The following is a 13,200-nucleotide window of genomic DNA, read 5'->3' on the forward strand; positions in this document are numbered from 1 at the left end:
ATAAAAATTTTTCCCTTATCATAAATATAATAGGTAAACTATGGCTTGCTTCCCTAAATTGTTTATGGTATGACTCTTTATATTTAAATCACGTACCCATTTTGACTTTATCTTAGTATGTGATATGCGATGTTGATCTATACATAGTTTCTGTCAAACTACTTTCTAGTTTTCCCAGGAATTTTTGTCAAATAATGAGTTCTTGTCCCTAAAGCTTGGCCCTTTACATTTTTCAAATATTAGATTACTATGGTCACTTATAAATAGTTATCGTGTACCTAATCTGCCCCTCTATTTCTTAGGTAGTACCAGATTGTTTTTATAATTACCACTTTATAATAAATTTTGAGATCTGGTACTGTCTTCCTTCACATGTTTTTCATTGCTTTTCTTGATATTCTTGACCTTTTGTTCTTCTAAATGAATTTTGTCATTGTTCTTTCCAGATTTATACAGTACTTTTTGTGGTAGTTTGATTGGCATGGCACAGAATAAATATGTTAATTTGGTCAAATTGTCACTTTTATTTTATTGGCTTGACCCACCCATGAGCAATTATTACTTTTCTAGTTGTTTAGCTCTGATTGTGTGTGTGTGTGTGTGTGTGTGTGCATGTGTGTGCGTGCGTGAAGTGTTTTCTATTCATGCTATTCATGTAGTTCCTGGATTCATCTTATCTGGCAGACTCCCAAGTATTTTGTATTGTCTGCAGTTATTTTAAATGGAAATTATTCTTTTATCTCTTCCTGCAAGATTTCATTGGTAATATATAAAAATGCTTATGATTTATGAGGGTTTATTTCATATCTTTCAACTTTGCTAAAGTTGTTAATTATTTCAACTGCTTTTTCACTTGATTCTCTAGGATTTTCTAAGAACAACATCATACCATCTGCAAAGAGTGATAGTTTTGTTTCTTTATTTTATACTCTAATTCCTTTGATTATTTTTTCTTCTCATTGCTATAACTAGTATTTCTAGTACAATACTGAATAATAGTGATGATAATGGATACCCTTCCTCCATTCCTGATCTTATTGGGAAAGCATCTAGCTTATCTCCACTACAGATAAGGCTTGCTAATGGTTTTAGATAGATACTACTTATTATTTTAAGGAAAATTTCTTTTATTCTTATGCTTTCTAGCATTTTTAATCAGAATGAGTATTGTATTTTACTAAAGCTTTTTCTCCATGTATTGAGATTATTACATGATTTTTGTTGTTTTTGTTATTGATGTGGTCAATTATGCTGATAGTTTTCCTAATATTGAATCAGACCTGCATTCTCAGCATGGTGTATGAACTTTGGTATATATTGCTGAAATCTCCTTGATAGTATTTTATTTAAAATTTCTACAATGTATGGGAATTGATGTATAATTTTCTTTCTCTGTTGTTGCTGATTCTGGTTTAGGTATCAACACCATTCTTATTTCATAAAAGAAATTTGTTAGAACTCTTTCTTTGTCTCTTCCAAAAAGCTTTTAAAGTATTGGAATTAATTGTTCTTTAAATCTCTAGTAGAATTCACTTCCTAATCCATTTGGTCCTGGGGATTTTTTCTTAGAGAACTCATTGATGGCTTCTTCAATTTCTTTTTCTGAGATAGGGTTGTTTAAGTATTCTATTTTCTCTTTAATCTTGGCAGTTTCTATTTTTGTAAATGTTCATCAGTTTAACTTAGATTGTTAGATTTATTGTGATATAATTGGGCAAAATGGTTGCTAATAATAATTTTAATTCAATCTTTATTGAACATGAATCCATCCTATTCATTTTTTATAATGGCAATTTGGGTTTTCCTTTCTATTTTTGAATCAAATTACCCAGTACTTCATCTAATTTATTGCCCCCTCAAAAAAAAAACCCAGCTTCAACTTTTAACTAATACTCAATTTTTTTTCACTTTCAGTTTTTTTAATCTCTCCTTTGATTTTCAGGATACCCAATTTTATGCATAACTGGAGATTTCAAATTTGTTCTTTTACTGGTTATTTTTTTAATTGCATGCTCAATCATTGATCTACTCTTCTTCTATTTTATAAATTATAAGCATTTAGAGATATAATTTTTCTTCTAAATACTGCTTTGGCTACATCCTATAAATTTTTGTACTTTATCTAATTGTTTTGATTCTCTTTAACGAAATTATTTGTTTCTATGATTTATTCTTTGACTTCAGTCTTTACGAATATATTATTTAGTTTTCAATTAATTTTTAATGTTTCCAAAGCCCTTTACTGAATGCAATTTTCACTGCATTGTGGTCTGAAAATGATGCATTTATTATTTCTGCTTTTCCATTTTCTCCAAAAGTCTACCACATCTCAATTTTCTAAGAATCTATTCATTTCCTTAATTTCATTTTTGTTTATTTTATGGATAGATTTATCTAGTTCTGAGAAAGAAAAGTTGAGGTCCTCCACTAGCAGAATTTTACTATCTGTTTCCTCCTGTAACTCACTTAACTTTTCCTTTAACAATTTGGGTGCTATACCATATGGTGCATACATGTTTACTATTGATATTATTTCACTGAAATTTCTCAGCTTATCTCTATTACCTATTTTTGGTTTTGCTTTGTCTAAAATCATGTTTACTACATATGCTTTCTTTTTTTACATCTGCTGAAGAATACTAAATTCTGCTGTAGCTTCTTATTTTAATTTTATATATGTCTTTCTGTTTCAAGTGTGTTTCTTGTAAACAACATGTTGTTGGATTCTGGCTTCTAATCCATTCTGCCATCCACTTCCATCTTATGGGTGACTTCATCTCATTCCCCTTCACAGCTGTGATTACTGTTTATTTTTCTCCAACCTATTTCTCTCTCTCTCTCTCTCGCTGTCTCTCTCTCTCTCTCTCTCTCTCTTTCTCTCTCCTTCCTCAAAAGTCCATTTTGCTTCTGACTACTGATTTCTTTAATCTATCCTCCCTTTTATCAACCCATGGTTTCTTATTTCCTTCCTCTTTTACTTTCCTGTAGAATAAGATAGATTTCTATTTCTGACTCAGTGTGTATCTTATTTCTTTTTAAAGTCAAATACAATGAGTCAGGTTCAAGCTGTGACCTCCCATTTACTCCTCCACTATCAAAGTTCTTCCTTTAGTGCCTCTTGTGTGAGATAATTTCCCCCACTCTTACTCTCCTTTCCCCCTTTTCCAGTACATTGCTCTTTTTCATATCTTAATTTTAATTTTTTTAAATCACTCTATCATAGTATTCTCACATCCATGTCTTTGTCTATGCATACTTCTTTTAAGTGCCCTAATAATGATAAAGTTATTGAGTTACATGTATCATCTTCTGACACAGAAATGTAAATCATTTAACCTTATTTAATCCTTTATGATTTTTTCCTGTTTATTTTTTATATTTCTCTTGAGTCTTATACTTGAAAACCAAATTTTCTATTCAATTCTTTTCTTTTCATCAGTAATGCTTGAAAGTCTTGCAGGTCATTAAATATCCATGTTTTCCCTAAAGGATTATACTCAGTCTTGAGTATAATGTCTCTGTGATATTTGACTGGTTTCTTTCAGGCTGCTGAATGTGTTTTCTCTTTGACGTAGGACCTCTGGAATTTGGTTATAATATTCCTTTGAGTCTTCATTTTGGAATGTCTTTTAGGAGGTGATTGCTGGATTCTTTCCATTTCTATTTTGCCCTTTTGTTCTGTGACATCAATGTAGTTAATTTCTTAAAATATGATGATATCTAGATTTTTTTTATAATGACATTTAGGTAGTCCAAATAATTCTTAAGTTATTTATCCTTGATCAATTTTCAAGGTCATTTGTTTCTATAATGAGATATTTCACATTTTCTTCCATTTTTAAAAATTCTTTTGACATTGTTTTTTATTGATTCTGGATGCTTTATGGAGCCATTAGTTTCTACTTGCCCAGTGATACTTTTTTTAAAGAATCATTTTCTTTAGTGGGCTTTTGTACTTCTTTTTCCATTTGGCTAATTCTGCTTTTTAAGGAACTCTTTTCAACAGTGAATTTTTGTTCCTCTTTTTCTATTTGGCCATTTTTTTCCTTTAAAGATGTTTTTCTCTTCAGTGAATTTGTTTTCCTCTTTTGCTAGTTGGCCAATTCTCTTTCTTACAGTGTTAATAGACTCTTTTACTAAGCTATTGGTGCTACTTTCACAATTTTCTTGCATTACTGTCATTTTCTTTTCCAATTTTTCCTCTAACCTTCCTATTTGATTTTTTAAATTCTTTTCTATCTTTCAGAATTTTTGTTTTTTTCTTTAAGGTTTTGCCTGTAATCTCTTTTGAAATAATTGTCTTCTTCTTAATTTGTAATCTTGATTTCCCTGTAACCATAGTAGCCTTTTGTTGTCAGGTTCTTTTATTTTGTCATTTCCTCAGCCTATTTCTTCACTTTTAAGTTTATGTTAAAGCTAAGCTCTGCTCTTGGGGTAGAGGGGCATTATTTCATTCAGGTATTTTGTACTGCTGTTTTTACTGCTAGTTCTAGTAAATTTTTGACACTTCCACAATTGTGTAATCTCAGAAGAGGTGCAACCTCTGCTCTTCTGGCTGGTGTGTTGGTCTTTACCCCAGGAAGGGACATTGTTCCAATATACATGATTGTTATTACTAGTCTTGGCCCTGGAACTGTAACCAAATCCCTTTCTCTCCTATAGCCACAAGTGATAGTTTTCCTTTCTGCCTTGGAACCAGAACCAGAGCCCCTGATCCCTTGTAGCCACAACATCTAGTTCTCCTCTTTGTCTTGGAACTATGACCTAAAACTGCATGTGGGCAATGCAACAGGGTACTGAACCCAGCAATAGCAAAGTGTTCCTTGCAATCTCTTTCTGACTAGTTGTCTAATGCCCTTATGATCTATGGACTGAGAGCTGCTGGGGGTGCAGCCTATGCTGAATTCCCCAGGCTTAACCACCATTCTGGTGTTTTCCTGCCTACCTTCTAAGTTGTATTGTGCTGGAAAATTGTTTCAGCCCAACCTTTTGTGACTCTGCCATTCTATATTTTTATTTGAGACATTATTTTGAAGTTGTTTGGAGGGGAATTTTGGAAGAGTTCAAGTGAGTTCCTTCCTCTGCCATCTTAGCTTGAGTCTTACTTTTTTGAATTGGGAACATGTGTTAGGATAGACTCTGTGTACTCATCAAAGGGATTCATAGACCTTATTTAGTCCTAGTCTATATTATCTTATCTCCTAGCCCTTCTGTATCAAGTGCTTTATTCTTCAAGGATTTTAGAGGATGGTAGATCCAGGGAGTTGCAAAAAGGGTCTAACACCATAATCTGATCTAGGATGCAGTTTAATCTAATGTATGATCTAATTGCTGATTTTCTACACTTTCCAGGTTCCAGACTTCATTTGGATCCGTGTCACACAATTTCAGAATTATATTGGGTGGAGCACTAGTTGACAGTTACTTGCCCTGTATCCTCTCAGTGAACTCGAAGTGTTTATGGGTTTGAAGCAATAAGGCTTGTTGCCCATCCCTGGTGTGAGCTCAAGGGATCAATCAGTGATCCATATCTGGAATTAGAGTGATCGCACTGTACTCCTACTCTTGTTATACATTTTTTATACTGACCTACAAGCTAAATTTCTGATATTAGGCTAGAAAAATGAACAAAATGGGTTTTTTTGCTTTATTTTAGAGTAGTTCATACAGACCTCATGTTTTTCTAAATTTCTCATATTCATCCTTTCTTATGGTTCAATATCCCAGTGCACTCATATATCACAATTTTCTCAACCATTCCTCAATCAGTGAACACACACTTTATTTCCAGGGTTTTGTTATCACATAAGAGTACTGCTGTGAATATTTTGTTATATGTAGGATCTTTGTTTTTCCTTCCTTTTCCTTTCCCTTCCTGTCTTTTACTGATTTTTTTTTTGCATAATTTCCAATTGTTTCAGGGGCTAATTCATAGCTCTTCTAAAAGAGTATTAATATACCTGACTTCTCAAAGCCACCCCAACATTAACTATCCCCATCCCTTATCTTCTTAGAAGATTTGAGGCCAACCTCTTCATTTTACATATGATTAAACTGAAGCTCAAAAAGCAACCTATCCAAGACTGCACTGTTGGTAAATGATAGATCTGGGGTCTGAGCTTATGGTTCTAATTGAAGTTTCACTGCTGAGCACTTGCTGTTAATATACATAGCAAAGTATATAACTATGAATTCTTTGTGATGGGCTGTGTATTTGTTACTTTAAAAATATTATTTTTTAAACTGGCAAGGCCAGTGCTAGCCATTCAATCACTCTATATTAAGGCTCCAGTGTATCCCACTTTATCCTCGAGCATAAGAGGTTAAAAGCCTCAGACATAAGATTTCATTGGCCTCCTGCTATGACATCATATTTGGGTGATCCTCAGGATACTAAGAATGTGTCTCCATGGTACTATACTGTTCATATTTCTGTCAAGGAGAGTCATACATCATTTTAATTTGCTCTTTTGGTAGCAAGTTAATATCCAACAGTGATAAGTTAAAAATGCTTGTTTTGGTATTAAAATAATCCTTTTTCAAATAGTGGTCTGGAATTTGGAGTAGAAAAAAATAAGCCATTTTCCCTTGAAAGCTAAATAGTCTGTATTAGGCCTTATGAATAACAATTCTAGTCAGATTGAGGTGTTAATCCCTTCTAGTATAGAATTATTTGCTAGACTAAGGAAATAAGCACTAAGAAAAAACAGGAAGGATTTAGGATTTTTCTTAAATTTTAAATGGGGTGGAAGAATTGTTAAATGATTTTTAGAGAGAAACTTTTACATGCAAATTTCCTGTTTCTGCACTGAAAATAAGAAGCACTAAATAAATGTTTTTGAAAGAATGATGTTTTTAAGAAACTAATTTGGACACATGTTGGAACTGAAATGTAATAATTTCCTGAAAAGCTATTGCTACATCAGGTTCTTAGAGGAACTTGGATCTAATTTGGCACTTCTTCAAATTTTCTGCACTCCTCTTAAAATGCAGGTGACTGAAGAGGTGAAGGAAAATAATTCTTGGAAAGGAAATACATGAAAAGGTTAAAGAAATTGAAATTTTCTTGGAAGAGAAATAGACAGGAAGTATAATAGTGCACCTTGGAACTATATTTGTTGATAAATTACTACTACGCAGAGGATGAGAAATAACTTTTCTCTATATTTGTTAAGATAAGAAATGACTAAATCAAAGAACCTACAGTAGCATTTGAGGTTTTCCACAGTTCTCAAGTCTTAATTTAAATAGTTTTGTTCCCTAAATTTCTCTCCCAATTCTTTTAGCTCAGAAAGTCCCACTTTTGAAAATTCATCTCAAGTCTCATTTTCCTTATGAATTCTTTCCTAATCATTCCAGACCACCATTATCTCTTCTTCCCTTGAAACATTCTCTATATCATTTATTTTGTCATAATTATTTACTACTTGGAATTATTCTTCATTTCACATGTGCTCATCTTGTGTCCTTCAAAAAGATAATGAATGCCTTGAAGGAAATACATTACACTTTTTTATTTCCCCCACAAAATCTAGTAAAGTGGCAGAATGTAGTAGGAAATAGAATCCACAATATTTGATTAAATATCTAGATAGATGATTCAGGGAAACCTTACAAATATTTTACAAATATTCCCAAAAAGGAATCATCAAAGAGAAGTTTGGTATATTCCACAAGAGCATATCAAACACATTCATACTTTTGACTGTCTGTTAATGATTACAAAATTCTCTAAATCGTAAGGATGGACTACAAACTTAAACTTCACAAAAAACACATAGAATTTAATCATTTTTATTGAAAGCAATGTCTTCAATAGTGTCTTCTTGATGACTAACCAGAAATGGATGTGGGTCACTCATCCATGACAAGTAAGAAATAAGAGAAATGCAACCCACATACAGAAATAGTACTCAGGTAATGTCAAGAGATGTAGAATTTCCAGAGGGAGAGCCAAGATGAAGTAGTAGAGAAATAACCTACTTGAACTCTCCAAATATTATCTTCCAAACAACTTTAAAATAATGCCTCAAATCAATTCTGGAGTAACAGACCCCATGAAAGATCAGGGTGAAACATTCTTCTAGGCCAAGAAAACATAGGAGACTAGAAAAAGAGATCGGTGACACACAGGAGGAGACTGATCTGAAGCCCACGTAGAGGAGCTCGCAAGGCAGTGATGGTAAGGGGATCTAGCATTTGAGCTTCCCCACTACTTTCTTTAAAAGTCTATTTGTTCATGTAATTAATTTAACTTTACCTCTTAAACTTTATCAGTCACCTTTTCCTCTTTCTAAGTCCCAAGTTCAGGTGTATTAAAAAAACTCATGTTTTATGTTTTAATCTATTTCCTCAAATAGAGAATTCCAGGGATTGTATTCTGTATCCTCCGTGCAAAAGGAGACTCCCTGAATACAGAGTTCCAAAGTTTTATAAGAGTATATGATGACTTTCATATTACATTCTACAAACATTAACCTTTCCCAGTAGCATCTAGCCCCACTTTGAGAAGAGGTCAATGTATTTCAAAAATTGGTATATACACAACATCTTTGTGAATTGTACACAAATCCAACAAGAATTCCTGAAAGAGAAAAAAAATGTTCAAAGTCAAATGAGAGTGGTAAAGGAAAATTGAGGTAAAAAATGAAATAAAGGAAGAAATTTTGAAAAAACAATTTACAATTTAGTAAAAGGGGTACAGAAAATACTGAAAAAAAATAAAACTTTCAAAAGCAGAACTGGCCAGATGGATCAAGAGGGACCAAACATCGTTAAAGAAAATGACTCATTTATGCCACGAATACAAGGCTGGTTCAGAATTAGGAAAATTATCAGCGTAATTGATCATATCAACAACAAAACCAAGAGAAATCATGTGATTATCTCAATAGATGTAGAAAAAGCTTTTGACAAAACACAACAAACATTGCTATTGAAAACACTGGGGAGTACAAGAATAAATGGAGCCTTCCTTAAAATAATAAATAGTATCTACCTAAAACTATCAGCAAGCATTATATGTAATGGGGATAAGCTAGATGAATTTCCAATAAGATGGGGATGAAAAAAGGATGTCCACTATCACCACTGTTATTCAAAATGGTACTAGAAATGCTAGCTTTAGCAATAAGAAAAGAAAAAGAAATTGAAGGAATTAGAATAGGCAAAAAAAAAACTAAGTTATCACTCCTTGCAGATGATATAATAATGTACTTAGAGCATCCTGGAGAATCAAGTAAAAAACTACTTGAAATAATAAACAACTTTAGCAAATTTGCAGGATGCAAAAGAAACCTACATAAATCTTTTGCATTTCTATATATTACTGGCAATATCCAACCACAAGAGATAGAAAAATCCCATTTAAATTTACTGTAGACACTATAAAAATATTTGGGAATGTACCTACCAAAACAAACCCAGGGACTATATGAACACAATTTCAAAACACTTTTTGCAAAAATAAATACAGATCTAAGTAACTGGGGAAAAATCAGTTGCTCCTGGGTAGGGCTGAGCTAATATAATAAAAATCAAACCCACTTGGTACTGGCTAAGAAATAGAGGGGTAAATTAGTGGAATAACTTAGGTACACAAGACATAGTAGTCAATGACTATAGCAGTCTAGTACTTGATAAACCCAAAGACTCTATCTTCTGGGATAAGAACTCACTGTTTGACAAAAACTGCTAGGAAAACTGGAAAATAATGTGGCAGAAACTTGGCATAAATCAATACCTGACACCATGCACCAGTATAAAGGTCAAATGGGTGCACAATCTAGGTATAAAAGCTAATACTGTAAACAAATTAGGGGAGCAAGGAATGGATTATTTGCCATATTTATGGAGAATGGAGGAATTTATGACCAAACAAGATAGAGAACATTCTAAAATGCAAAATGGATAATTTTGATTACCTTAAATTGAAAAGTTGTTGCACAAAGGCAATGCAACCAAGATTAGGAGGGAAGCAGAAAACTGGGGAAAAAATTTTCAAACTAGTATCTGTGATAAAGGCCTTATTTCTAAAATATATAGAGAACTGCATCAAATTTACAAGAATACAAGTCATTTCCCAATTGATAAATGATCAAAGGATATGAACAAGAAGTTTTCAGAGGAAGAAATTCGAACTATGTATAGTCATATGAAAAAATGTTCTAAATTCTATTCATTAGAGAGATGCAAATCAAAACAGTTCTGAGCTACCACATCACACAACAAAACAGGAAAATGATAAGTGTTGAAGAAGTTGTGGGAGAGCTAGAACGCTAATTCATTACTGATGAAGCTATGAGTTGATCCAACTATTCTGGAGAGCAGTTTAGAACTAAGCTCAAAGGGCTACAAAATGTGCATACCCCTTGACCCAGCAATACCGCTTCTAGGGCTGTATTCCAAAGAGATCATAAAAATGGGAAAGGGTCCCACATGTACAAAAATATTTATAGCAACACTTTTTGTGGTGGCCAAGAACTGGAGATCCAGGGGATGGCCATGTGCTATAAGAAATAAGGAACAGGTGGGCTTCAGAAAAACCTAGAAAGATCTACATGAACTAATACTGAATGAAGTGAGCAGAATTGAGAGAAAATTATACACAGTAACAGCCACAGTGTGTGAGGATTATTTTGGATAGACTTAGCCCTTCACAGCAATGCAAGGACCTAAAAGATTTCCAAAGGACTCATGGTACAAAAGGCCATCCACATTCAGAGAAAGAACTATGGAGTTGGAACACAGAATGAAGCAGACTATTTTCTCTTTTGATATGTTTTGTTTTTCTCATAGTTTCTCCCATTTATTTTAATTCTTCTAGGCAACATGACTAATGTGAAAGTGGTTTTACTAGGAATTCATATGTAGAACCCATATAAGATTGCATGCCATCTTGGTGAAGGAGAGGGGAGGGGAGGGGAAAAAACCTGAAACTTATGGAAGTGATTGTTGAAAACTGAAAACAAGTAATTTAATAAATTTGGAGAAAAAAAATTACTTCTTAAAAAGTAGGATTGGGCAAGTAGAAGTCAACCACTCCAAAAGACATCAAGAAACAACAAAACAAAGGCAAAGGGATAAAAAAATAGAATATCACTCTTTGCAAATGACATGATGGTGCACTTAGAGGACTGTAGAAAATCAGCTATAAATGTAGTTGAAATGATTTGCCAACTTTAGCAAAAGTTGGAGGATGTAAAATACATACAAATAAATTATCAGAATTTCTATATACTACCAGCAAAATTCAGTAAGTGAAGATATAAAGAGAAATTCCATTTGAAATAATTGCGGACAATATACAAGATTTGGAAGGATACTTGTTAAGAAAACCCCAGAGACTATGTGAACACAACCACAAAACATTTTTCACACACACAAAAGATGACAGACCTAAAGAAGTAGAAAAATATTAATTGCTTTTGGGTAGGCTGAGTCAATATAACAAAGCATGACAATTCTACCTAAGTTAACTTTCTTATTCAGTGTCATACTCCTCAAACTACCAAAGAACTATTTTATAGAGCTAGAAAAATATCCATAAAATTCATCTGGAATTACAAAATATCAAGAATATCAAGGAAATCAATAAGGAAAAATGTGATGTAAGGCAGCCTAGCAGTACTTAATTTCAAACTATATCACAAAGCGGTAATCATCAGAATAAATTGGTCCTCGCTAAGAAATAGAGTAGTGGATCAACGGAATAGATTGCGTTGTTGTCTGTCCTTTGTTTTTGAAGAGGACCAATGACATCATAAGGAGATTTCTTAGCTTCTGCATAAATTGGATTTAAATAAAGCAGAGTTGCACAAAGCTGTGAGCCTGAGTCTCTCCTCCAGAGTCGTCAAAGTCCAGGGGCAAGAGAAAAGTCAAGACAACTGTCAATGGTCCAGGATGCAGTATATGATTTTGGCATCTTTGATGTCTAAACAAACTCTAAGCACTCTATCCCATCTGTTATGATTTCTGCTAGAACAATTGTTTTCACTCACTCATTCTGATGGGGAAAGTCTTCACATTCTTGGTGGTAGACACCCCACTAACTCACCAACATATCTGAGGCCTATCAATTACCCTCATCCTAGTTTAGCCCTTGTGCTGAGTCAGTTTACTAGGGTAAGGTCACATCACATGCTGCAGCTTCTTGAAGTCATAGGTTAGAGTTGGGTGCTAGGTAGACAGACACCAGAGGCAGAAGAATATCCCTGAAAGGGGCTCAGCAAGTTTTCACACCAGAGGTGTTACTCTTCCTTGAACACTCCAGACACACTAATAGGTTGGATAAACAGATAAATTAGGTACAGAACACACAGTAGTAGATGATGAAAGTAATTTAATATTTGATAAACTCAAAGATCCAAATTTGGGGGGCTAGAACTTAACCATCTGATCAAAATTGCTGGGAAAATTAGGAAACAGTTGGACAGAAACTAGATATAGAATAACATCTCAAACTCTATAGCAAGATAAGGTCAGCACAAATAAATGATTTAGAAATAAAGGATGATAACAAAAGCAAGTTAGAGAAGCAATGGAAAATGTACTTGTCAGCTACATGGATATGGGAGGAGTTTATGACAAAACAAGAGATAGAGAGGATCATGGAAAATAAAATGAATATTTTGATTACATGAAATTAAAGAACTTTTTCACAAGCAAAACTAACTCAACAAAATTAGAAGAAAAACAAGAAATGGGAAATTTTTACAGCAAGTTTCTCTGATAAAGAGGCCTCATTTCTCAAATACATAGCAAACTGAGCCAAATTTACATATAAAAAAGAACCATTCCCCAGTTCATAAATGGTTAAAGAATACGAGAAAGCAGTTTTTAAAAGAAAAAATCAAGGCTATCAATGCTTACATGCAAAAAAAAAATGTTCTAAATCATTACTGATTAGAGAAATATAAATTAAATCAACTTGACGTACTATCTCACACCTATTAGATTGACTAACATGACAGATAAAGAAAGTGACAAATGCTGGGGAGGATATGGAATAATAGGGATATAAACGTTGGTGGAGTTGTGAACTGATCCAATTATTCTGGTGAATAGTTTGGAACAATGCAAAAGGGGCTATAAAGCTTTGCAAATCCTTTGATCCAGCAATTCCTGTACTGGCTCTGTATTCCAAAAAGATAAAAGAAAAGACCATATTTATACAAAAATGTTTATAACAACTCTTTATAT

The sequence above is a fragment of the Notamacropus eugenii genome, chromosome 5 (assembly GCF_028372415.1).
Source record: "Notamacropus eugenii isolate mMacEug1 chromosome 5, mMacEug1.pri_v2, whole genome shotgun sequence".
NCBI lineage: Eukaryota > Metazoa > Chordata > Mammalia > Diprotodontia > Macropodidae > Notamacropus > Notamacropus eugenii.